The 25,894-nt window shown below is 45.9% G+C and overlaps 1 protein-coding gene and 1 pseudogene across 10 annotated transcripts in view; both read left to right on the top strand.

The window, feature by feature from the left end:
- DAPK2 (death associated protein kinase 2) overlaps nt 1-25,894 on the top strand; it is a 137,227-nt gene that overhangs the window by 29,879 nt on the left and 81,454 nt on the right. The gene's annotated exons all lie outside the window — the stretch shown is intronic.
- On the top strand, nt 16,204-17,813 carry LOC114905025 (annotated as a pseudogene).

The following is a 25,894-nucleotide window of genomic DNA, read 5'->3' as shown; positions in this document are numbered from 1 at the left end:
TCATTTTCTGCCCCTATCCACCTCCCCACCACACCCTCCACCCTGCCACAACCCCAATAGCATCCAGCCCAGGCCTTTTACGCTTGATAAGCGCTCAACTCCCACAGACACCACAGTTAACTGCAGAGTTGTTTGGAACCCGCCTTGGTTCCAAAAGCTCAGCCAAGCCCCCAGCTCCCATAGGCCTTGGAATGCATGAACGTCCAGGATTCCCCAAACACAAAGTGAGAAGCAAAACACACTCCATTTCCTGGACACATATTGTTTTTTTCTTCTTACTCTTTTTTTTTCTTTTTGGCTGCCCCGCGCGACATGCAGGATCTTAGTTCCCCAACCAGGGATCGAACCCAGGCTCCCTGCAGTGGAAGTGCGAAGTCTTAACCACTGGACTGCCAGGGAAGTCCCCATTACTCTTTTTTTTTTTTTTTTTTAATTGAAGTATAGTTGATTTACAATGTTGTGTTAGTTTCAGGTATACAGGAAAGTGATTTTAGCTATATATATATATATATATATATATATATTGTTTTTCAGATTCTTTTCCATTATAGGTTATTATAAGATATTGAATATGGTTCCCTGTGCTATACAGTAGGTCCTTGTTGTTTATATATAGTAGTGGACACACATTATTGTGTTTAATCCTGGTAGCACCTTGTGAAGCAGCTGCTATTCCCATTTTACACATGAAGAAATTCAGTCTCCAAAATGTTAGGTAACTGGCTCAAGAAATACAGACCACCTACCTTATCAAGGAGAAGGCAAGTGGGAAATTCCACTTCGTGCAACACAGCAAATCTCAGAGAAAGTCAGAAATAAAAGCCAGAAACTTCTCTAGCCAGAGCCCTGTTTGCCTCCCTGGGCTGGGATTCTCGGGCTTGTCTGATCACACACATGCTTATATTTCCTGCTGCCGGAAAGTGAAAGTGACCGACGTAAGTTAAGAATCTTCTGCCCTCATGTCAGTATCTGTGCCGAGTACTTCCCATCTTCTGGAACAATATGAGCTGGATCACATTCCCACTTCACAGTTGTGAAAACTGAGGCTCAGAGAAGTTTTACAGTGGCGGCTGGTCACTCATGCCAAAAAAGCTTTCTGACTGCTAACACCGAGCTTGTCTGTGCCGGGCCCAAGAAGCCCTCAGCTTGGTGTTAGTGGCAAGGAGGTCTTTTGGGCCACAGCTGCACCCCAGACAAGCCAATGGTTTCCAAAACATGAGTGAGCGTGTGTGGATGTGTAAGTGCACGGCTGTACTCATTGTCACAGTCCAGAGACTCTTCTCAGGCACCCACTGTGTGCTGGGCACCGTGATGGATAGAGGAGACTTAGGGCTCAGGCCTTACCCTAGAAGAGATTAGGGCTCAGTTGTGGCACAGGGGTACTCTCCTCGAAAGCTAATGAAATGAGACGTTGGAACAGGCCACAAGCTAATAGGGGGACCCCCAAACACGTGCCAGTTGTTCAGCGGAGGAAGCTGTCACCCTGTGTGGGGCAGCTCCTCACGGTGTAATCCTGGAGATGGCACATAACCACCTCAAGGTCAGGGCTCTGCCAAAGACTGAGAAGCAGCAGGCCCGGGCTTGGGCAAGAGGGCGCGTGGAGAGGGTTGAAGGGAGGGGGCTGCCAGGAGGACAGGCGACTGCAGGGGCCCTGGAGGAAGGAGGGAGGCGCCTTTATCACCCATTGTCAGGCAAACAAAGCACAAAGCCACTCAAACAAAGTGGCTGCATTGCACATGCTTCAGTCAGAAGCTGGCACATGGTGCAAACCGCTTGCCCCGAGGTAGCGGTCTCACTGAGCTCAGTTTGCATTATGAAAATTGTAAGAGCGAGAGGGAGGTCCTATGTGAGGATAATTGAAACCGTTATATACCTGTATCTACGGGACACACTTTCCTTTCTACTTATATATTGCCAGCCTGTACATTTTGCATTGTGTTGTTTTTTGACTCAACATTGTTTTATGTATCCAGAGTCCATATAACCTAAAAATATTTTTGTTTCAAAATAATTTCAAATTTAATAGCAACATTTTCAGAATAACAGAACTCCTATATATCCTTTATATACAGGAACTCCTGTATATCCTATTCTAGGAATAGGTGGACTTGAGCCTCCCAAATAGACATACCAGGTTTTAACATTTTGTCACCTCCTCCCTTGCTGTCTCCCTCCTTCCCCACTTTCTCCTTCTCCTCCTGCCTTTCTTCCCTCTTTTTCTTTCCTTCAGTTTCTTCTTTCCTTTCCTTCTTTCTTTTTGTCTGTCTATCTACCTATCTACCTACCTACTTACCTATTATTGTTTCCGAGCCGTTTGGGAGTTGGTTGCGGACATTATGCCTCTTTATCCTCAATGCTTCATCATGCATCTCCTAAGGACACGGGTGTTCTCTTTCATAACCACAGTACAACTTTCAAATTCAGGACATTTCACTCTGATACAATATTTTTATCTAAGCTATCATTCTTGTTCCAATTTTGTCAATTTTCCCATTAGTGTTCTTTAAAAAAATTTTTTTTAATTTTATACAATTTTAAAAGGTTAAACTCCATTCACAGTTATTACAAAATATTGGATATGTTCCCCGTGTTGTATAATACATCGTTGTAGCCTATTTACACCCAACTGTTTGTACCTCCCACTCCCCAGCTAGTGTTTTTTATTTATATATTTATTTAAAATATTTTATTTGTTTATTTGGTTGTGCAGGGTCTTAGTTGCAGCAGGCGGGCTCCTTAATTGCAGCATGCGAACTCTTAGTTGTGGCATGCATGTGGGATCTAGTTCCCCAACCAGGGATTGAACCTGGGCCCCCTGTATTGGAAGCTTGGAGTCTTAACCACTGTACCACCAGGGAAGTCCCCCAACTAGCAGTTTTTCTCCCTGCTAAACAGGATCCAGTGAAGATCATATATTGCATCTCCTTGTCATATATCTTTAGTCTCCTTTAATCTGAAACAGTTCCTCAGCCTTTCTTTGACTTTCATGACAAGATATTTTTGAAGAATACTGGCCTTTTAAAACAGATACAGTCCGTATGTTTTCATTAACTTCATAATAATCTGCTATATAAACATCCCCAATTTACTAAACTTTCCCTATTGTTTCTCACTACTAAAAATAAGTGTTTCTGTGAACATATTTGTTAATTTCCTCTCTCTGCATTATTTCTGCCAGTGTATTCTCAGAGGTGGAATACAAGGTCAGAGGTTATGGCTGGTTTGTGTAATGGTTGAAACTAGAAATACTGAACCAGTTTACCAGGTCACCAGCATGTGCTTATTTCCTTATGGCTTTGCCAATACCCTTTCATTATTTTTGTGTAGTTTAAGAGTTTTGTAAAGATACCTTAATGTTTTCACTGTGGAGAAATTTAAAGTGGTTGAAGTCTTCTCCCTTAATTCCAAATCTTGTTCTCTGTGCTACTTTACCTTTTTTCATGGTGTTTCTATTTCACTTTCATATTTTGAAGTTCTGATAGCAACACAAGGCAGGTAAGGCAAGTATAATCATTCCCATTTTATAAGTGATGAAAATCAGGCCCCGTCAGGACTAGAGGCAGAGGTCTTCCTGTAGACTCATGGTGTTGCCTTCCTCCCCCGAGAGGTAGAGGGGATTCAAGGTCTTTGGGGGACCCCAGAACTCTGGCAAAGGGTTCCACTTCTTTGTCTCTACTTTTAGAAGCTGGCTGGAATGGTTTTTTTTTTTTGGCCACGCCCCACGTGGCTTGTGGGATTTTATTCCCAGACCAGGGATTGAAACTGGGCCCTCAGCAGTGAAAGCCCAGAGTCCTAACCACTGGACCACCAGGGAATTCCCTGGAATGGTTCTATAAGAAAGTTTTCTGTGAGGTGCTATTGGGAGAGGGGGTGCTTGGGGAGAAGTGTGTTTTGAGGGCGAAGGAGAGAACTTGGTTTCCCTGTATTCTCCCTTGCTGGGGAGACCAAGGTGAGGGGTAAGAGCCGCGGCCAGTGGTGGGAGTTAGGGCCTTAGGTACCCATCACCTCAGCTGCAGTAAAGCACCAGGGCTCTGGCAGTGCAGGTGGGAGGTCATGTGAAGCCCTCCAGAGCCTCCCATAGAGGAGATGCTGCAGCCTTCAGAGTCTCTCTTCTGGAGATTGCTCTAGCCCCCAGAGCAGCCTTCAACAGGCTTTAAAGCCCAAGGACTTTAACCTGCAAGGGCTCCAACATTGTCTAGTCCAGGGGATGGGAAACTATAGCCCTACAGTCAAATCCAGCCTGCCACCTACTTTCAATGGCCCTGGAGCTAAGAATTTTTTTTTTTTTTACAAAGTGTGGTTTTTTTTTTTTAACTTTATTGGAGTATAATTGCTTTACAATGTTGTGTTAGTTTCTGCTGTATAACAAAGTTAATCAGCTATACGTATACATATATCCCCATATCCCCTCCCTTGAGCCTCCCTCCCGCCCTCCTTTTCCCACCCCTCTAGGTGGTCACAGACACCGAAAGAATGGGTTTTATAGATGACCAGTTGCAATAGATTTGATGGTTGGAACACTAACTTTGGACCCCAATTAGGCAAACTGTTATCCGCCCCTGCAATTCCATTCTTCTCATGGCAGACCTGTATTACAAAAAACAAACAAAACAAAATAAGACAAATGCAATTCTTATTATATTTTGAGTTTCATCAGTTAAAATTTTGTGGAAATTTAGTTTTCTCCTTTGTTATGTAAGTTCCGACTCTGTGCTTCCAATGCAGGAGGTGCAGATTCGATCCCGGGTCGGGGAATTGGGATCCCACATGGTGCAGGGCCAAAAATACTACTACTACTAATAATAATAATAAATAATAATATCCTGGATTTTATTTCTTGGCTCTCAATGCCTAAAGTATTTACCATCTGACTCTTTGTAGAAAAAGTGTGTCTACTCCTGATCTACTCCAGTATGGTTTACTAGTTAAGCAGCAAAACTTCAAAAAAGTGATTTATTCTGGGGTGGGGGACAGGATAGAAACAGATCAAAGTGAGGTGCAGTTATGTAAAAGGAGGAAGAAGAGGTGAGCAGCGGTCCACCTGTGCTCCTTCCCTGCCCTCCGTCTCACACAGCCTGTGAGGAACCTCCGAGAAGCCCAGTTTCAGAACCACTGTCCATGTCAGTCTGTCCCGTCCTGCAGGGAGTGCTGGGGTGGAAGACGGGAAGGGAGGTCTGGGTATTAGGGATTGTGCATCCTCTCTAAACCTGGCCCTGCACTGGTCATCGGCTGTTACCTAGTTTAACCCTCTTGCAGCCCTACGAGGTGGCCGGTGTTTCTCCCACTTTGCAGATAAGGAAGCCGAAGCTTGGAGAACTTAACTAACTTGCCGAGGGAAATGTCAGAGCTGGGATTTAAACCCATAACTTCTGACTCCTGGTCCAGTGCTCTTTGGGGGGGGTGGGTACCAAGCTGCCCAAGATTTTTCTTTCTGCCTGTGACCCTGGGCTCCCCTCCAGAGAACAGGGGAGGAGGTGGATACTGTTGTTTAGTGGTTTATTGGGGAATCTGCCGAGAGCCCAGTTGTCCTTGTTTAATCCATTTCCACGGCGGACACTGCTCCTCTGCCCACGCCCACCCCCTGGCTGCCTGCATCTAAGCCTGAGACCTCAGTGCCCTAATCTTGAATCCTGAGCTGCTGGTCCTTGGTGGCCTGGCCACAAGGCCTGGAGGGTGATGAATTATCCTTCCCTCCTGGGGGTGAGGTTTATTTGGCACCCTGGGCCCAGGGCCCACCAGCTAAAGAGGAGGACTTGGCTGCTCAGGGGCTGCAGTACGGTCCTGGGAGGCAAACGCTCCTACTGGTGTTTTGGAGGAGACAGGGAGACGGGGCAGAGGGGGAAAGGCAGCTGAGGGCCCCAGCAGGAGGACGGGCTCGGGGCAGCAGGCTGATGAGCCCTAGCCTGGTGGTGACTACTCCGGGTGCTGCAGCCACAGGGCCCAGGTGTGATCCTGGCTCTGCTGCTGTGAGCCGCTGGACCTGGGGCAGCTTCACGCTCATAGGCTCCGTTTCTTTGTGCTAAGATGGTCCCATTTCTCACAGCGTTGTTTTCCAGCCTTCTGGAGTCCCCTCCTTTAATGTCCAAATAAGAATAATGAGCATTCCATTCCAGGACAACAGGAAGTCCTGTTCCTGACTGAGCATTTCTGGGTCTCCCCAGGGAGGGCTCACATCCTCCTTGATGCCGTAGGTCCTTGGACTCAGGACCTCTTTCTCCTTCGAGACAAGGCAGCGCTCCCTCTGTGACCCTGTCTCAGGCACGGACTCAGGCCCGTTTCTGAGTGCCTGCCTTGCCACTGAGCCTGCTTGCAGGATAAACTGAGTTTCGGGTAGTGAGAGGAATTTCTGCACAGAGAAGGAAACAACTTCAAGTGGGGTAATAGATACCTCCGCTCCCCTGACTCCTGCCATCTGCCATGATGCTGGGGCCTTCCAGGACCCCTCCCCAGGCCCGAGATCTGCTACCATCCTTACACTTACCTCCCCAAAGAGACCCCCTATTCTTTCATAAGTTTAGGTCCTTGTTACAGCCTCTCCCTGAAAGGACCCTGGGCCTCTCTTTTCCAGAACCAAAGATCCTTTCAAGTTTTTTCCATGCAAAAAGCCGTCTCTGACCATCCCCCCACCCCACCTCCACCCCATTTCGGAGTCTTTTGCCTTCCTTATTACCAGTAACAGTTCTGAGCAGCTTTCAAAGTGATTCTTTTCCCATTCCTAGCACAGATGTAAGGGGCATAGCCTGGCATGTGGGAAGTACCCAGCAAACGGTTGCAGATACGGACAAGGTGATGCTAAAAGCCCAGCGGTCAGTTGTTTTGAAGAGCTCATAGGGAGGAGCTGGGTTGGGCTGCTTCTCCTCTGTTACCTCATTTGATCATGAGCCTCCACGTTGGAGTAGGTGGGCAGGGAGGAAGTCACCGTCCCCATTTTACAGATATGGAAACAGAGGCACAAAGACCCAGCCCTACCCTTGAGAGCAGGGCGGCCAGGTGGAGTGGAGATAAGGCTGGTGTCCACAGGGGTTTGTAAACACAGGTCCAAGTAGCAATCTTGAAAAGATTTCTTAGAGAAGGAGATTGTATAAGACACCTTTGGACCCAGCTAAATCAGCAGTGTTTCCAGAGTTTGGAATTGTGAAATTCTTTCTGATGTTTCAGCTGAGCCCTGATGTAAGAGCCTTCCTGGGGTCCACACATGCCTCTGAGATTTCAGCTTTCTGCTGGTCAGGAAGCACTGCCAGGCCCTGGCTAAGCCGGTTTGGCTCCACCAACTGCCACCCCAATTCCCCTGGTTCCCAGTGTTGTTACCATCCAGGAAGTTCTGCGGCTGGACCATCTCCGGGGCAGCTGATCCACCCCTCTCCAATACACAGTCAAGAATTTGTCTCTCAGGCTCAGGTATTAAACCCAGGTACGAATCCCAGTTTTACTACTCACTGCCTGTGTTACCTTGGGTAAGTTACTTCACCTCTCTGAGCCTTGGTTTTCTCATCTGTGAAATTGAGAACATACCACCTACCTTATCAGGCCAGGATTTGGACCTCCATCTCTCCTGACTCTAGAGGATTGAATGAGGTTATGAGCGAAACATGTAGCACAGCGATTGTCATCTTGGGTAGTATATATGAATCACAGAGGAGGTTTAAAACAAACACACATGTATACATGCCAGGGATTCAGATTTAGAAGGTCTGGGGTGGCGCTCTGGCATCCATATTTTTTAAAGTGTCCCAATTTGTGTAGACTGTACACCTGGATCCAAGATCACTGCTTCAAAATGGTACTTGAGACACAAAGTAAGCTCCCAGAGCTGTTGGTTTCCTCCTTGCTTCCCTGATTGAGCAAGTCTATTATCCTCTATCGCAGTGGGCCATGTTACTTTTACCTCTGTGTTCGCTCACAAAGACCCCTGCTGGGATTCCCACCCACCCCCAACTTGTGCATGGTGTCTGCCATACCCGATATTCCCTTCTTGCTAAAACTGCCCTCTTTCCTTTTCCGCTCTGAGCCCCTCACAGCCCCCTGCCCCATAGAGTGGAGCTGGGCTTGCTCTTGTGCAGGGGTGGCCCCCTGATTGGAACAGGGATGGTCACTTGACCCAAGAGTGACCCATTCATTGGCTATTTGGTGTCCTATGAGATGGTTGGGCTGAAAAAGCTCTGCCCACTAGGACCAGTGATATATTAGCCAAAAGCCAATTAGATGGCCTCTCTCTGAGACTTGATGCACAGTGAGGAGGGAATGGGGCTGCCACAGAAGATGCAGTGATTCCACGAGCTAATTCCTTTGTGGCTTCTAGGTTCATTTTCTCTTCCTGTGTGTATCCTTCCAGTGACCGCCTTTTCCTCAAAGAGCCTAGGTTGCATGCCTTCCCTGTGTTGTCTGTGTCTCACCTGTGCCCGGAGCCCTGCTCCAGTTCTACCCATGCCCAAGTTCTGCTTCCTTACAGAGGCCTGTCCTGACTACTGCAGGCATGTTGACTGCAGGCAGGGTTGGGTACACCTGTTCTACGTACCTACAGCATGTTGTGGATTCCCTAGTCGTCGTTATTTGCCTTTGAGTCTGTTCCCGCCGTCTCTGGCATCGCCCCTTAACAAAAAGCTACCCTAAAGCAGCTTGCAGTCCAGTGAGCTTTCCAATCATAGGATCTGGCGGTTATTCTCTTTTATCTCCCAGTGCCTTACCCAGCGATAGGCACATAGTAGGTACACAATAAATGTTCGAATGAGTTCTGGTTTCAGTTGGTTCCCAGGGTCTCTATTCTGGCTTTGCACTGTGACCTTAATCAAGTTTCTCTTCCTCTCCGGTTCTCAGTTCCATTTCCCCCCTCAGCTCTAAAATGTCATGATGCTATGAAATACCCATCAAACATCTATTGGGTAGGAGATGCTTTGATGGGCATAGGGAGGGGTGGAGAGGGGAGTGAGTGCAGAGATGTAGTTTATACCTTCTAGGAGCTTAAAGAGAGGTTGCAGGGGCACATAAACAAACCAGCAAATAACCTCAGCAGCAATTCAAGAGCTGTCAGAACATAGTGCAGCCAAAAGAACGTTCCAGACAATCTATGAGATACTAGTTTAGAATGTGGCTACCTCCATGGACTGGCACAGTCAGAACAGGTTTTGGGAGGTGAGAGCTAAGTGAGGCACTGAGGGATGGGTGGGACTTGAATAGGCCGAGCAGTGAGTGTGGGCATTCTAGGAATTGGTGGACTTGAGCCTCCCAAATAGACAGGAAAACCCAAGGTGTGTTTGTGAGAGTGGGTCCCCCGGAAACTGGATGACGTGTTCTGATAGGGAAGCAGTGCATGAGCCTGGAGTAGCAAGGAGGGGATGGACAAAAGTCTAAGCTGCCATTAAAGTTTTACTAGTGTTGGTATTGATCACAGTGAGGGGAGGTGGGAAGGATGAGGGGAAGTTAGGACTATGGTTGATTTAATTGTCTTTTACTTATACTCTCTGTATTTTCTTAAAAAAACTTTAAACATGTATTTCTTATGTCATATAGAACAAATTGCTTTTTAAGTATTTCATGCTCAGGAGTTTGGACTTCATACTGGTTTTAAGCTGGAAGAAAGGTTAATGGGATTGAATGGGGAAAAGGGTCATGGGGGACTTCCCTGGTGGCGCAGTGGTTAAGAATCCACCTGCCGATGCAGGGGACACGGGTTCGATCCCTGGTCCAGAAAGATCCCACATGCCGTGGAGCAACTAAGCCCATGCGCCACAACTACTGAGCCTGTGCTCTAGAACCCACAGGCCACAACTACCGAGCCCACGTGCCACAACTACTGAAGCCCGCATGCCTAGAGCCCGTGCTCCGCAACAAGAGAAGCCACCGCAATGAGAAGCCTGCGCACCACAACGAAGAGTAGCCCCTGCTCGCCGCAACTAGAGAAAGCCCACGCGCAGCAGTGAAGACCGAGTGCAGCCAAAAATAAATAAATAAGTTAATTAATTAAAAAAAGAAAAAGGGAAAGGGTCATGGGAGGTGGCCCAGTGAGGAGTGAATCGCTATAAAGAATGTGAGGGGGGCTTCCCTGGTGGCGTAGTGGTTGGGAGTCCGCCTGCCGATGCAGGGGACAAGGGTTCATGCCCCGGTCCGGGAAGATCCCACATGCTGTGGAGCGGCTGGGCCCGTGAGCCATGGCCGCTGAGCCTGCGCGTCCGGAGCCTGTGCTCCGCAACGGAAGAGGCCACAACAGTGAGGGGCCCGCGTACCGCAAAAAAAAAAAAAAAAAAAAAAAAAGAATGTGAGGGGATGAGGACCTGGAAGCTTCTCAAGGGAGGGATGGAGGCTTCACTGACTTGTATCCTTCACACAGAAAGAAAGGACTCAGTAAACCCTTGTAGAAAGATTAGCAAATCAGGGTGGCAGCCCCTAAGAGAGAAGGTAAAGTGATGGTAAGGATTCACACTGGTTCCTGCAGTGAGTCTCCCATCTCTTTTGCCAGAAAAATTCTGGCAGATACCCTGGGAGGTTTGGAAAGAGTCATTTGTCATTGTCCTCACTGGGCCACCTCCCATGACCCTTTTCTTTTTTTTAGATTAAATTTATTAATTTATTAATTTATTTTTGGCTGCGTTGGGTCTTCATTGCTTTCTCTAGTTGCAGTGAGCGGGGGCTACTCTTCGGTGCATGGGCTTCTCAAAACTTAAAACTATTCAAGTGTTAATAACTGCAGGTGCTCATTTAACAATAACAGTGTTGTACATTTCTTTTCTCTCTGCGAGATTGCCCAGAAGCCTATAGCATTGCCAAGATTGTCCTAGCCTTTTTAAAAAAATTTTTTATTGGAGTATAGTTGATTTACAATGTTGTGTTAGTTTCAGGTGTACAGAAAAGTGAATCAGTTATACATATACATATATCCACTCCTTTTTAGATTCTTTTCCCATATAGGTCATTACAGAGTATTGAGTAGAGTTCCCTGTGCTATACAACAGGTCCTTATTAGTTATCTCTTTTACTTTTAGTAGTGTGTTTATGTTAATCCCAACCTCCACCTTTCCCCTTTGGTAACCATAAGTTTGTTTTCTAAGTCTGTGAGTCTGTTTCTGTTTTGTAAATAAGTTCATTTGTGTCATTTTTTAGATTCCACATCCAAGCCTTTTAATGACATGTTCTTTTCCTCCTTCTGAGCACCTTCTCTCTCATCTTCCTTCCTTTCTTCTACTAGTTGTACTCAGCCCTCAAGTCCAGTGAAAAGTCTCCTGTCCTTCTGAAGCCTTCCCATGGGTATTTCGCCCAGCTTCAGCCATCTATCCAGCTTCCAGCATCCATAGCCCTTACAATCTCTGCCTCATACATAATTGTTCTGAAGCAGAAGGTTTCCTGGAGGTTCATTCTGTATTCTGAGACAAACTGTGAGCCCCTTGTAGGCAGAGGCCAAGGTTTATCATCCTTAGTGTTCCCACCACCTCTAGCATAGAGCTGGATCCATAGTAGGTGCTCAGTAAACACAGGGGCTGGTGTTAACCATAAATTGTACTCAGCCAGCACTGCGCCCCTGAGGGCTTGAGTTTGTGTTTCCAAGCCCAGGAGAAGGTAGAAATGCAGTGGCATTATTTTCATCACAGTCCTGTTCACACGATCTTCTTTGTTTTCTTGCCTGGAGGGGGTGGAGCAGGGGAACAGGCCAAGTGTGCAGAGCTGTTTGACATCCCAGCAGCTGTACAGAATGCTCACTTGTTCTCCCCTTTCATGTGCCAGAATTGCCGCACATCACAGCTTCTTCCTGCACTGGTGTTAGCCTTGTGGCCTCTGTCCTGCTCCTGCTTCTCCAGGAAGTGGCTGAGCCTGGTTCTGCGAACCCCAACGGGGTATCTAGTCCCAGATAGAGAAGATGCCAGAGCTTCCCCTTGTGGGCAGCGACCAATCTCAACTGAGGAGGTGCCGTCGAAGTTCCAGGTCATGGTGGTGGCTTTCTTGGGGTTTTCTGAGGATAAGAGAAATGCAAAGATTCATCTGTGGCATCTGAGCCATCAGCCATGGACTTAAAGACCTTGATTCAAGTCCCACTTTAGCTGTCAATATGCTTTGTGACTTTGGGCAAGACACCTTCCCTTTCTGGGTCATGCAGCACTTTGGTGGTGCAAGTGGAACCTGATTGCAGGTCTCCTTGCTCCTGGTGCTTCCTCTTTCTCCTATTCCACAGAAACACTACAGGTATTTGATATCACACCAAGTCACCTACCCTTTCGCTTTTGACTTGTTCCTGTTAGTACCTGAGGTGCTCTTGAGAGTAGGGACTTTCTTCAGAGACCTGCTGTCAGAGATCTACCCCCAAAACGTGATTCTCCTACATTTCACTCCTTTCAGCCTCAAACTTCTTGGGGCTATGTGATGGGTCTGTTTGTCTCTCTTTTTTAAAATTAAAGTATATGGGCTCCCTTGGTGGCGCAGTGGTTGAGAGTCCACCTGCCGATGCAGGGGACACGGGTTCGTGCCCTGGTCTGGGAAGATCCCACATGCCGCGGAGCGGCTGGGCCCATGAGCCATGGCTGCTGAGCCTGCGCGTCCGGAGCCTGTGCTCCGCAATGGGAGAGGCCACAACAGTGAGAGGCCCGCATACCGCCAAAAAAAAAAAAAAAAAAAAAAAGTATAGTTGATTTATAATGTTTTGTTAGTTTCTGGTGTACAGGAAACTGATTCAGTTATACGTATATATAACATATTCTTTTTTCTTATCCTTTTCCATTATGGTTTATTACAGGATATTGAATATAGCTCCCTATGCTATACAGTAGGACCTGACCTTGTTATTTAGTGTCTGTCTCTTTTGACAGCTGCAAAGAGATCCTTCCAGAAAAGGTGGGCCAAGTGACACTGCTTTGTTGAAGCAAGTAATGCCGTCCCATGACTGGGCTCCATAAAGATTTGTCATACGAATAGATGAATGAGTGAATGAATGAATGAATTCTAGCAAGAGGCAAGAGAATTGGTGATGCCATGGGATCACCTGAATCATCACTGTAAGAGACCAGGGCAGTCTTGGGAAGACCCCTCTGTGAAACTGACCATCTTAGGGCAGCACTTGCCCAATTTCCAGTCCTGATGCAATGGGTTCTGTCCCCCACCGCCACCCCAGCTCTCTCTCCATGTCGATGCATTCAGCAAGACCGTGCAGCGAGAGCTGGGGTGGGAGTAAAGGCGTCCTGGCTTTGGTTCTGCAGCTGTATGTGCTTAGGCAAATCCTTTCCCTCCCCAGGGGATCTCGGTTTCCCATCTCTAATGTTTAAGTGCCTTCCAGCACTAGCCTCCTGTGACTTTATGATCATGTGAAGCATCCTTGCTGGGTCAGAGGCCACCTACTCACCAGGGCAGGAGTCACCAAGGGCCATGGCACAGTAAAGCCTCCGGTGCCACTGAGACTGCTGTTGCTGAGATTAGACAGGGATGCTTGGCATCGAGGCTGTGCCCAGGGCCTGTTTTAGCAACACGGCTAGTAAATATTGACTCTGTGGCACAAAAATGGAAAGCAGAGATGACTGTGTTAACTCACTCAAAGGGTAGAAGTTCACCAAGCCCTGATAAGACAAGATGTAGTTATGCAATCTGTGGGCGTATCATTGACAAATACGTTGTTTAGGGCTGGGGAGAGCTGAAAATAGGACAAGGAAGCCTTCACGGCTGATCCACGGCTGCTGTCCCGTTGGCATAGGCTGGCCTGCTGGTTCATCGTTCATTTTTAAATGAATGGATACTTACATTCTTGAAGGATAGAGAAAAAGGACTGTAAGGAAATACACCAAAACATTCACTGTGACATTCTCTAGAGATGGTGAAATTGCCAGTAATTAAAAACTATTCTTCACAGTCTACAACAATCACATTGCTTATAATCAGAAAAAGGTAATGTATTAGAAATGAAATACCCTTTTTTGAAGAGTCTGAAGGAGCTTTCAGAATCTTCTAAGTACTTAAGATCTTTGTGTTTTGCCTACTGGACATTGTATGGTAACGTAGCTCTCAAAAACAAGAAAACTCCATATGAGAGAAGGTACTCTTCAGAATAAACCCTGATCTAAGCGTGTTTATGTATTGATTTGTACCCATGAAAGCAGAACGTGGTGGGATAAAATTCTGGTCACTTGAGATAGCAGGATTTTTTTTTTTTCTATGTAAACAAACACTGCTTTGAGTGCTTTCTGTTTGCCAGCCCTGTATTCTACAGTGACCAGGCCCGGCATGGCCCAGAACTGGGCAGATCTGAGCACAGGGCACTCCGGTAAGTGGTTCCAGTGGTTCTAGTAAGGTAGCAGGAGCCAGGTATGGAGGAGGGACTAGGCCTTAGAGTTTGGAAGGCAGGGGTGGGAGTGCCATTATATTAATAATAATAATTATCACTGATTAAACACCAACCATATGCCAGGAACCTTCCACATATTACTGATCCTTACAAAACTTTGTGTGATAGGCATTAGCTACCTTTTAGGGATGAGGAAAGCAGGGCTAGGAGAGTCACCTCCCAAAACTTCAGGGCCCATCAGCAGCAGGCTCTGGATTCAAACCCACATCTGCCTGACTGCAAAGCATTTGCTTTTCCTACCCTGCCAGGCTGCCTCTCAAGCAGTTTAGGGTTTTACAGGAGAGCACAGACACCTGCAAAGGGAGCCTGAGCTAGCAAGATGCATGCAGTCTCCATCCAGGACTGAAGGTCTTTGGAGGAAGACGCAGCCCCAAGCGTAAATCATCTGTGAGTAGCTACAGGTAGCACCCTTGTGTGCCAGCCCTGACCCCAGGCCTGGGTCCATCTGCCCTCCTCGTCCCTGGGGCCACCCAGTGGGGCCATTGGGGCCACAAGAACCATGGGACAGGTGAGCCTTCTTTGAGGTTCCTTCTGGCCAGTCCAAACGGCCCTTCATCCTCATCATCCCTTGTGCGATGGGGGAGGTCATTTGTCGGGGGGCAGTTGAAGTTTGGGGCTGCACAGTCAGGGCCTGTGGAGGAGGAGAAATTGGTCTGTAGGCCTACTTTGTACCTGGTTAATTAAAACAACCAGTAAAAGAGTCTCATGGTGGTTTAGCTTTGTAGCTGGATCGCTAGAGCTAATTTCTGAGTCTGACCAATCGCCTCTTTCGGCCCAAAGATCCTGTCCTCACAGCCCTTGGGACTGGCCAGGAGCCTCACTTCCTCGCCCAGCTCCTCTGGAAATCTCTCTACTGTAACCTACCTGGAGAATGCTTCGTCTGCCCCCTTCACCCGGGAAGGCTTGCCTTCTGAGAATGAATGCCTCAGAGTTGAAGTTCGTCAGTTAAAGTTGGTCTCCACTTATTTTGTTTTCTTAGGAGAAAGGATGTGAGTTTTGGGGGAGGGGCTGAATTGTGGTATGTGGTGTTTTTAAAAAACTATGTTTTTGGCCCAAGCAGCTGAGTTGATTGCAGCCCAGCAGCACCCGTTATGGAAATGGCTTATCTTGTGGTTCTCCAGAGTTGTGGCTAGAACGTATTTGGCTTCCTGGCAAAACCATATAGGATTTTGAAATTTGATGGAGAAGCCTTCAAAGTTACCAAAATTGAAAGGAGTCGTGGCATCTGTATTCTCCTTCTGGCCCAGGGGTCTGGGTTTCTCTGAAGCTCACACCAATGTATCTGTTTTTTGACATAATAATGATAATCGTAATAATCACCTACATTTGTATAGAACTTTACAGTTTATGAAGAACATTCACATACATTATCTCATTCAATTCTTGTGGCTACATTTCTAGATAGGCAGGGACAATTAACCCTATTTTACAGAAGAGAAAATGAGGGCTCAGAGACGTTAAGTGACCTGGTCACACAGCTAGGAAGAGGCAGCATCAGAAGTTGAACCAAGGTTTTCTGACTCCAGACCAGGAAAGGCAGGGAGGTTTGCATCCAGTTTATGATGTGGACCTGCCATTGTGTTGGAATGCAGGCTCCCTGGGCACAGGGAGATGCAAGCAACCCAAGACTGTCCCGGGCCCAGCAGAGCCAGCCTCTGTAGAAGATGAGACAACCTTCAAGGTGCAACCTTGGGCCCAGCAGAGCCAGCCTCTGTAGAAGATGAGATGACCTTCAAGGTGCAACCTTCAAAGGCTCTTTCTGAGCCTTATGGTAAGTGGGTCTTGGCCCCCTGTAGACCAGCAGTGGGAGGACCCCATATTAAGAGCTCATAGAGCTTTTCTGCCCGTGGACGCCGCCGAGTAAGCATCGTTGACGTCTCCCCGCCCCCTCCACTGCCGTCACGTCTAAGTCAGAGTCACCCAAAGAGCCCGAACAGCTGCGGAAGCTCTTCATCGGAGGTTTGAGCTTTGAAACAAGTGATGACAGTCTGAGGAGCCACTGTGAGCAGTGGAGAACGCTCACAGACTGTGTGGTAACGAGGGATCCAAACACCTGGTGCTCCAGAGGCTTCGGGTTTGTCACATGTGCCACTGTGGAGGAGGTGGATGCGGCCATGAATGCAAGGCCACACGAGGTGGATGGAAGAGTGGTGGAACCAAAGAGGGCCGTCTCAAGAGAAGATTCTCAAAGACCTGGTGCCCACTTCACTGTGAAAAAGATTTCTGTTGGTGGCATTAAAGAAGACACTGAAGAACATCACCTAAGAGATTGTTTTGAACAGTATGGGAAAATTGAAGTGATTGAAATCATGACTGACTGAGGCAGTCGCAAAAAGAGAGGCTTTGCTTTTGTAACCTTTAATGACCATGGCTCTGTAGACAAGATTGTCATGCAGAAATACCACACTGTGAATGGCTACAACTGTGAAGTAAGGAAAGCCCTATCTCAGCAAGAGATGGCTGGTGCCTCATCCAGCCAAAGAAGTCAAAGTGGTTCTGGAAACTTTGGTGGTGGTCATGGAGGAATCTTCAGTGGTCGAGGTGGCTTTGGTGGCAGCCGTGGTGCTGGGGGATATGGTGGCAGTGGGGATGGCTATAATGGATTTGGTAACGATGGAAGCACTTATGGAGGTGGTGGAAGCTACAATGATTTTGGCAGTTACAACAATCAACCTTCAAATTTTGGACCCATGAAAGGAGGAAACTTTGGAGGCAGAAGTTCTGGCCCCTATGGTGGTGGAGGCCCATACTTTGCCAAACCCTGAAACCAAGGTGGCAATGGTGGTTCCAGCAGTAGCAGCAGCTGTGGCAGTGGCAGAAGGTTTTGATTACTGCCAGGAAGGAGTGGGCTACTACAGGCTTATCAACTCTTAAAAAACAAAATTCCAGTTCAAGCTCATGGCTAAAGGGAGCATCCTTATGAGGACCTTTATCTGAGCCACTGTGCACTTCATTTTCACTGCCATGCAGTAGTCATTAGCTGCTATGCAGCTCGAATTAATCATTCAATTTTGTGAATGGACTTTTTAAAAATAAAGTGCATTTAACTTGGGAAAAAAAAAAAAAAAAAAGAGCTCATAGAGCCCTGGGGTTAGCTGCTTTTGAACTTCGGGGCGGTAATTCCCACCTGGGACATACTGTCCTTGTCCTGCATGGCATAGGCAGGAGAGAGGGTGTCCTTGGCAGGGCAGGGCCCCGTGGGTCAGCCAGGCTGTGGTCTCCTGCAAGACCGCAGCTGGCACAGGTCCCTGACCATGTGGTGCCCTCTCCTGCCGCCTCACCACCCTGCAGGGACCTGCTCTGCTCTTCTGCCCACATCACCTCATCCTTTCCTGCCCACCTCCTCTCAGGATGCTTCCTTTCTCCATGCCCCTTGCTTGTCTGGTCATTTCTCTCTCCTTCCTCAAAGGTGGCGCATCTTGTTTTTATTTAATGGTCTTGACTTTTCTGAGGGATCAGATCTGTTTTTTCAGTTAGACGTCCGCTCCCCCGTGGTACCTTGCCCGTGGTCTTTGGTAAATATTCAGTACCTATTGGTAAATACCATTGGCTGCTCACCTGGTGTAGGAAAGTGTTTTGGGCTCCTGGCCTCGCCCAGGACCTGAAGTCTCCTTCAGAGACCTGAGAGCTGTTGGGACAATCACGCAGTGTTCAACCTGAAAGGGACCTTCAAGAGTATTTAATAATCCAACACGGGTTTTCCAGAAGAAGAAATGAAAACCCAGGAGGGAGTGAGTTGTTCTTAAATTATCTGGTGGCTTTGAACAAGTCACTCACTTCCTGTGTTCTCATTTCTTCCTCTGGAAACCAGAGTGTTGGACTGTTAGATACTCTCAAAGCTCCCTTTTAGATTGAACGTTGGATGATTGTCCCGACAGCCCTCAGGTCTCTGAAGGATGGTGTGTGATGCGGCAGGAAGTTTTTCCCCATGCCTGAGGGAGGGCTGGACATACTCACTCCTCCACCTCTGCCCGGAGCACTGCTGTCTCCTCAGGTAGTACTAGAACACCAGACTGCAGGATGGATCACACTTTTCTCTGTAAGCAGTCTTGGAGATAACCCCACTTCCCAAGGGTCAGGTGCTCTGGGATGCAGGAAGGCCATCTTGGAGCCCTTGGTTAGAGGAAAATGAAGTAAATGAACACTTGACCGGAGTCACTGCACCTCCAGAGAGGACTCAGGCAGCCAAGCCTCCGGCTCAGAACCCTGGCTGGAAGGTGTTTCTTTGTGGCAAAGCTTCCAGTCACACCCAAAGAAGGTTGGGATTTGTTAAGTGCAATGACTTATTTGCAGCCAATAAGTGCAAAGGACTAATTAGTCCTGAGGCGGGAGATCTCTACCCATTCACGATTGGGTAGAGATCTCTACCCAATCCCAAAGAAGGTTGGGATTTGTTAAGTGCAATGACTAATTAGTCCTGAGGCGGGAGATCTCTACCCACTCACGATGGTATCATGATTTATTCACGTGAGGTTGGAACACTTACAGGGACTGGACCTTTGTTTCCTGTGGCTTCCATGTCATGTGCAGACAACTGTATTTTTCCAGAATGGATAATTTCTCAAACCTAGCTTGCTTTCCCAGTTGCCGCCAGGAAACTTATAACTCTGGTCACTCGACAGCGCCCCCTTTCCTGGGTCTGCAGTTGTTTTGGAAGGAATGCATTCTTATCTGGGCCTCAGTTCCTTTCCTAGCAATGCAAGCGCTGGGCTAGCTGCTATCTCAAGGCCTTCCAGCCCTCAGGTTCTTTACTTTTTCTTGCCCCTTTTCCCAGCGGACACTTCTGTTTTCTTAAGGGATATGCTTCCATAGAGCTGCTGCAAGAAAATCAGAGACATCTCAGCTGCTGGGAAGCCCTATGCCTGGTTTCACCTTTCTGCCCAATTACTAAGTCTTAAAGGCACCTAGTGTCCTTTAAGCTGCCAGTTTTCTGCCTTTCAAGATCACACAGACTCAATGTCTAAAATCTCAGTAAGGAAGGACAAGGTCTCAGCCCTGAGGCAGAGTTAAGGCGGGCTCACTCCGCTCTGTATTCCCTCAGAATGAAGGGTAGGACCTGTCTCACTCCTCAGGACGTTTGCAGTGTCACTGTGACTGCTTCCTGCACTCTGGCTGTGGAAGTGATTTGTCTCCTCAGTGATTTGGTTGCCACCTTGTGGATCGTCTGGGGGTAGGGGTGGCAGGGGCCTCAGGCCTTATAGGGTCTAAAAATGGTTTTGCTTCCGTGCTTTCTTTTTCTCTGTTTGCCATTATGATGACACCGGAGATATAATTTATATCCCGTTTTCCCCAATTACATTACATTGTAAACATTGCCCTCTCATTTTCTCGGGGAATATATTTATCGGCCAGGTGACATGATCAGGTTAATTTTAATAGTTGAAAAAGAAAACTAGTGGATAAAAAAAAAAAAATCAAATAGTGCACTGAAAAGTTTCCTCCCCCATCCTCCTGAATCTTTCTAGCCCCAGGCCTCAGAAGGGACCATTATTAAGTTTCCATATATCCTTCCAGAAACTGTCTGTGCATACACAGCCATACATATGCACGTTCTGTATTTTTTTTAAATGTAGATTGGATCAGCCTGTGCATGTAGATGGGATCAGAATGTTGTTCTGCAATTTGATTTTTTAATCTTGTGCATTTTCCCAGATCCGTGTGTGTGTGTGTGTGTGTGTGTGTGTGTGTGTGTGTGTGTGAGATGTTCTTTTTAACAGCTGCATAGACCAACTATGGATGGACCATAATGAATTTACCCGGTGACATTGAGGTTGTTCCTACAATGCGCATCCTTGTATATACATCTGCATACCTCATTTACTCACCTCCTATCTGCCAAGTATGGTTCTAGACACTGACGATTCTGCAGTAAAAAAGACAGACTCCAGTGCCACACTCATACCAGTATAATTGTTAGATAAATCCTGGAAAGTGGACTTGTTGGCTGATTGATTTATCACATTTATTGAATGCATGTAAGCCATGTAGAATATTTTGTCACATGCTTGATGAATGTTTGAATTTTTGGCTGCCTGAAACTTTCTCCCTTACACTTGCCCCTGACCACGGTATCCGTACCCTCTCCTCAGCCTCCCAGTGGTTAAAGGGCCATTTACTGAGGCTTCAGGAAGGTCACTACAGCAGTGCTGGGTGATGACAGTAACATGTGTTCGCTGACAATTTTCTTTCTTTCTTTTTTTTCTTAACTGACGTATAGTTGATTTATAGTACTATATTAGTTTCAGGTGTATAACATAGTGATTCAATATTTTTTAGATTATACTCAATTTAAAGTTATTATAAAGTATTGGCTATATTCCCTGTGCTGTACAATATATTCTTGTAGCTTATTTCTTTTATACATAGTAGTTTGTACCTCTTAATCCCCTATTCTTATTTTATCCCTTCTCCCTTCCCTCTCCTCAGTGGTGACCACTAGTTTGTCCCCTATGTCTGTGAGTGTCTTTCTGTTTTGTTATATTCACTTGTTTGTTTTATTTTTTAGATTCCATATATAAGTGATAGCATACAGTATTTGTCTTTCTCTATCTGACTTATTTCACTAAGCTTAATACCCTCCAAGTCCATCCATGTTTTTGCAAATGGCAAAATTTCATTTTTTTTGTATTTTATTTTATTTTATCGAAGTATAGTTGATTTACAATGTTGTGTTAGTTTCTGGTGTACAGCAAAATGATTCAGTTATATATATGTGTGTGTGTGTATATATATATATATTCTTTTTCAAATTCTTTTCCATTATAGTTTATTACAGGATATTGAATATAGTTCCTTGTGCTATGCAGTAGAACCTTCTTGTTTATCTATTTTATATGTAGTAGTTTGTATATATGTTAATTCCAAACTCCTAATTTATCCCTCCCCACCTTCCCCTTTGGTAACCATAGATTTGTTTCCTATGTCTGTAAGTCTGTTTCTGTTTTGTAAATAAGTTCCTTTGTATCATTTTTTTAGATTCCACATGTAAGTGATGTCATATAATATTTGTATTTCTCTGTCTGACTTCAATTAATATGATAATCTCTAGGTCCATCCATGTTGCTGCAAATGGTATTATTTCATTCTGTTTTATAGCTGAGTAATATTCCATTGTATATATATACCACATCTTCTTTATCTGTTCATCTGTCGACGGACACATAGGTTGCTTCTATGTATTGGCTATTATAAATAACGCTGCTATGAACTTTGGGGTGCATGTAACTTTTCAAATTAGTGTTTCTGTTTTTATTGTATATATACCTAGGAGTAGAATTGCTGGATCTGTAGTTCTGTTTTTAGTTTTTTTGAGAACCCTCCATACTGTTCTCCATGGTGGCCGCACCAGTTTACATTCCCACCAACAGTATATGAGTGTTCCCTTTTCCCCACACCCTCACCAACATTTGTTATTTATAGACTTTTTGATGCTAGTCATTCTGACAGCTGTGAGGTGATATCTCACTGTGGCTTTGATTTGCATTTCTTTGATGATTAGCAGTGTTGAGCATCTTTTCATGTACCTGTTGGCCAACTGAAAAATGTCTATTCAGGTGTTTTGGCCATTTTTAATAGGTGTATATATATATATATATATATATATAGAGAGAGAGAGAGAGAGAGAGAGAGAGAGAAAGAGAGAGAAAGAGAGAGAGAGAGTTGTATGAGCTTTTTATGTATTTTGGATATTAACTCCTTATCAGTCAAATCATTTGCAAGTATTTTCTCCCATTCCATAGGCTGTCTTTTTGTTTTGTTGATGGTTTCCTTTGCTGTGAAAAAGGCTGGCACTTTTAAGTTCCTTGAGGTACGGCTTTGCCATGTGTCCTCACAATTGCGTGAGGAAGTCAGAGTGGCTGGTTTGCACTTCACAGAAGGAACTGGGGCACAGAGAGGTAAGTTTGAGCTAAGGTTGATGAAGGGAGTCCTAGCTCCCCACAAAGCTGGCTGGTAGCAAGGCTGGGATGAGGACTCAGGAAGAGGGACTCTGCTTCCTGGGACTACTTCAAGGAGTTCTCAGAGTTCCTGCCATTTAAATGAAAGCATTTTACAAACAACCCAATCCAAAAATGGGCAGAAGACCTAAACAGACATTTCTCCAAGGAAGACATACAGATGACCAAGAGGCACATGAAAAGATGCTCAACATCACTAATTATTAGAGAAATGCAAATCAAGACTACAATGAGGTATCATCTCACACCAGTCAGAATATCCATCATCAAAAAATCTACAAACAACAAATGCTGGAGAGGGTGTGGAGAAAAGGGAACCCTCTTGCACTGTTGGTGGGGATGTGAATTGGTACAGCCACTATGGAGAACAGTATTGAGATGCTTTAAAAAACTAAAGATAGAATTACCATGTGACCCAGCAATCCCACTCCTGGGCATATACCCAGAGAAAACCATAATTCAAAGAGACACATGCACCCCAATGTTCATTGCAGCACTGTTTACAATAGCCAGGACATGGAAGCAACCTAAATGTCCATTGACAGACGAATGGACAAAGAAGATTTGGTACATATATACAATGGAATATTACTCAGCCATAAAAAGGAATGAAATTGGGTCATTTGTAGAGATGTGGATGGACCTAGAGATTGTCATACAACGTGAAGTAAGTCAGAAAGAGAAAAACAAATATCGTATGTTAACGCATATATGTGGAATCTAGAAAAATGGTACAGATGAACCTGTTTGCAGGGCAGAAATTGAGACACAGATGTAGAGAACAAACGTATGGACACCAAGGGGGTAAAGCCGGGGGGTGGTGGGATGAATTGGGAGATTGGGATTGACATATATGCACTAATATGTATAAAATAGATAAATAATAAGAGCCTGCTGTATTAAAAAAAATAAAATTTAAAAAAATGTAAGAGTTTTAAAACTGAAAGATGAAGTTAGTGTTTTTCTTTTCACTTCGTTCTAAAGGGCTTGCATTTCATGAATTCACTTAGAGCTGCTCTGTGCACTGCAGTAGCCAGTGGCCACGTGGGACTACTTAAGTTTAAAGTAATTAAAATTAAATAAAGTTACAATAGGTTGCTCAGTCATGGTAGCCACATTTCAAGTGCTCAGGATTCACATGTGGCTAGTGGCTACTGCATTGGACAGTGCTCTACTGGATATTTCCATCACCCACAGCCCTGACTTCAAGTGTCCATGAGGCTGTAATGTTATTTTTCTCCTAAACTCATGTTTGTAGGTGGAATTTTTGAGATCATCTTCACTCTCTAACTTTACAGGTAGGGAAAAGGGGGTGTACAGATGGGAGGTGACTAGCTGCCCATGGTGGCATAGCTGAGGGTGCAAAGCTATAATTAGAACCAGACCTCCTCTTATGTTTCATAGTTGTTTTACAGCGTTGTGTTAGTTTCTACTGTACAGCGAAATGGAGTTCCCTGTGCTATACAGCAGGTTTTCATTAGTTATCTATTTTATACATATTAGAGACCTCCTGTGGGAGATTAGAATGATTAAAGTACAAACTGAAAATAAAGATGATTGAGAAGGCAGGCAGGCGGAGCCTTTGCCTGAAGGTGGCCTCTGTGGTTAGGAGTGATGAGAAACCACTGGTTTAAGACTGGGAGCCAAGTGGGGAACATCATCATACTGAAAGGGTCAAGAATGCCTGTACCCCATGCCTCATAGATTTTATCCTCCACTCAACCTCTGGCTCCTGAAAACTGTAGTTAGGAAGATGAGCAGAGAGTACTAAGCAGTTAATAACTGTTGTTAGTATTAGTAGTAATACTGGTAATACTAATAACAACAACAGTTGTCAACTACTTAGTACCCTGCCAATTTTCCTAACTACAGTTTTTAATTTTGGTGGTGGTGGTGGTGGTGGTGGTAGTAGTAGTAGTAAACAGGAAGACAGGAGTTAAAAATTATGTCTATAGGGACTTCCCTGGTGGCGCAGTGGTTGAGAGTCCGCCTGCCGTTGCAGGGGATGCAGGTCCGTGCCCCGGTCCGGGAAGATCCCACATGCCGTGGAGCGGCTGGGCCTGTGAGCAATGGCCGCTGAGCCTGCGCGTCGGAGCCTGTGCTCTGCAACGGGAGAGGCCACAGCAGTGAGAGGCCTGCGTACTGCAAAAAAAAAAAAAAAAAAAAATTATATCCATAGGCAGTCCTTAAAGGTGGAGGGAACTTTCTGGTATACCAAGATAATTCTCTTGTGTGTTTATGCTAGTGATTCTCAAATGTTAGTGGATATTGGAATTCCCCTAGAGGGCTCGTTAAACCATAAATGTTGGACCCCATCCCCACCGTTTTGATTCAGGAAATCTGGGGTAGGGCCTGAGAATTTGCATTTCTAACAAGTTCCCGGATGATGCTTATGCTGCTGGTTTGGGGGGCATACTTTGAAAAGCATTGGTTTATACCTTTAGGTGCTAAAGAGAACTCAGCTTAAGTTTCAGTGGCACAGATTTACATTTCTAACCCCCTTTTACAGACCCTCCTACCTATGCCCCAACTGTGCCCCGCCTAGAACCAGCCTCTGTACCACTCGGAAAACAGTTGTCATTACTAACCATGTCTGTGCTTCAGATTTTCAGACCTAACCACCGGTTAAGTCTTGAGCTTCGACAATGTGCCGGTTTTACAGTGGGTGTGGTGGGTCACACTGATGAAGTGTAAGATATTGCCCTGCCCTTAAGAAGATTAGTCTAGTTTAGGGGTGGGAAAAACACAAACACAGGAAAGAAAAGGGTACAAAGAGATAATTGTCTTTTTGTGTCCTCATCTTCGTAAGCTGACGCATTCAGAGGCGGGGATCCCTGGGGGTTGGCATGGTCAGGGAAGCTTCCAGGAGGAGTTAGAACTTGAACTTAAGCAGAGGTAGGATTTGACTAGGCAGAAGGTATCTCAGGATAGGCAAACGGGCAAACAGGAGAAGCCCCGAGGTGGGAATGTGTGTGTTGGGTTGTCCCTGCTGGGAAGCCAGAGTACAAGGGCCCTGGGACCTGGCCAAGGTGCATAGCCTTGACGGGAGGGGAAGACAGGTCTTGAGTAGAAGAGAATGTGATGGCATAAGTGTTTCAGGAAGAGGGACTCGGGGATGTGTGGGGTGGACTGGGAATGTAGCTGGAGGACTGTGGGCACGGATGCTGAGCAGGAGGTTGTGCTAAGTGTGTTCATCTGTAAAAGTCTAGCTCTAGAGGGGGATGGGTATGAAGAGAGTCTAGTCAATTTCATTCAGAAAATATGTACTGCAGCCCTACAGGGGGTCCAGCATTGTATTAGGTACCTGGGGGTACAAGGATGGGTGATTACAGGCTCTGCTGGAGGATCACAGTTCAGTGAGGAAGAGGAATATACAAAGAGAGAATTTCAGTAAAATTTGCTGAATCCTATGATGTCCAGGACACAAAGAACATTTCTTTTTTCTTTCTTTGAATTTTATTTATTTTTATACAGCAGATTCTTTTTCCTTTTTTTTTTTTTTTTTTGCGGTACGCAGGCCTCTCACTGCTGTGGCCTCTCCTGTTGCAGAGCACAGGCTCCGGATGCACAGGCTCAGCGGCCATGGCTCACGGGCCCAGCCGCTCTGCAGCATGTGGGATCTTCCCAG

Source organism: Monodon monoceros, unplaced genomic scaffold (genome assembly GCF_005190385.1).
Source record: "Monodon monoceros isolate NGI ecotype Baffin Bay Population unplaced genomic scaffold, NGI_Narwhal_1 Super_Scaffold_21, whole genome shotgun sequence".
In the NCBI taxonomy this organism is placed as follows: domain Eukaryota; kingdom Metazoa; phylum Chordata; class Mammalia; order Artiodactyla; family Monodontidae; genus Monodon; species Monodon monoceros.
Note: the sequence above shows the minus strand (reverse complement) of the source record. Positions and strands in the feature narration are given on the sequence as shown.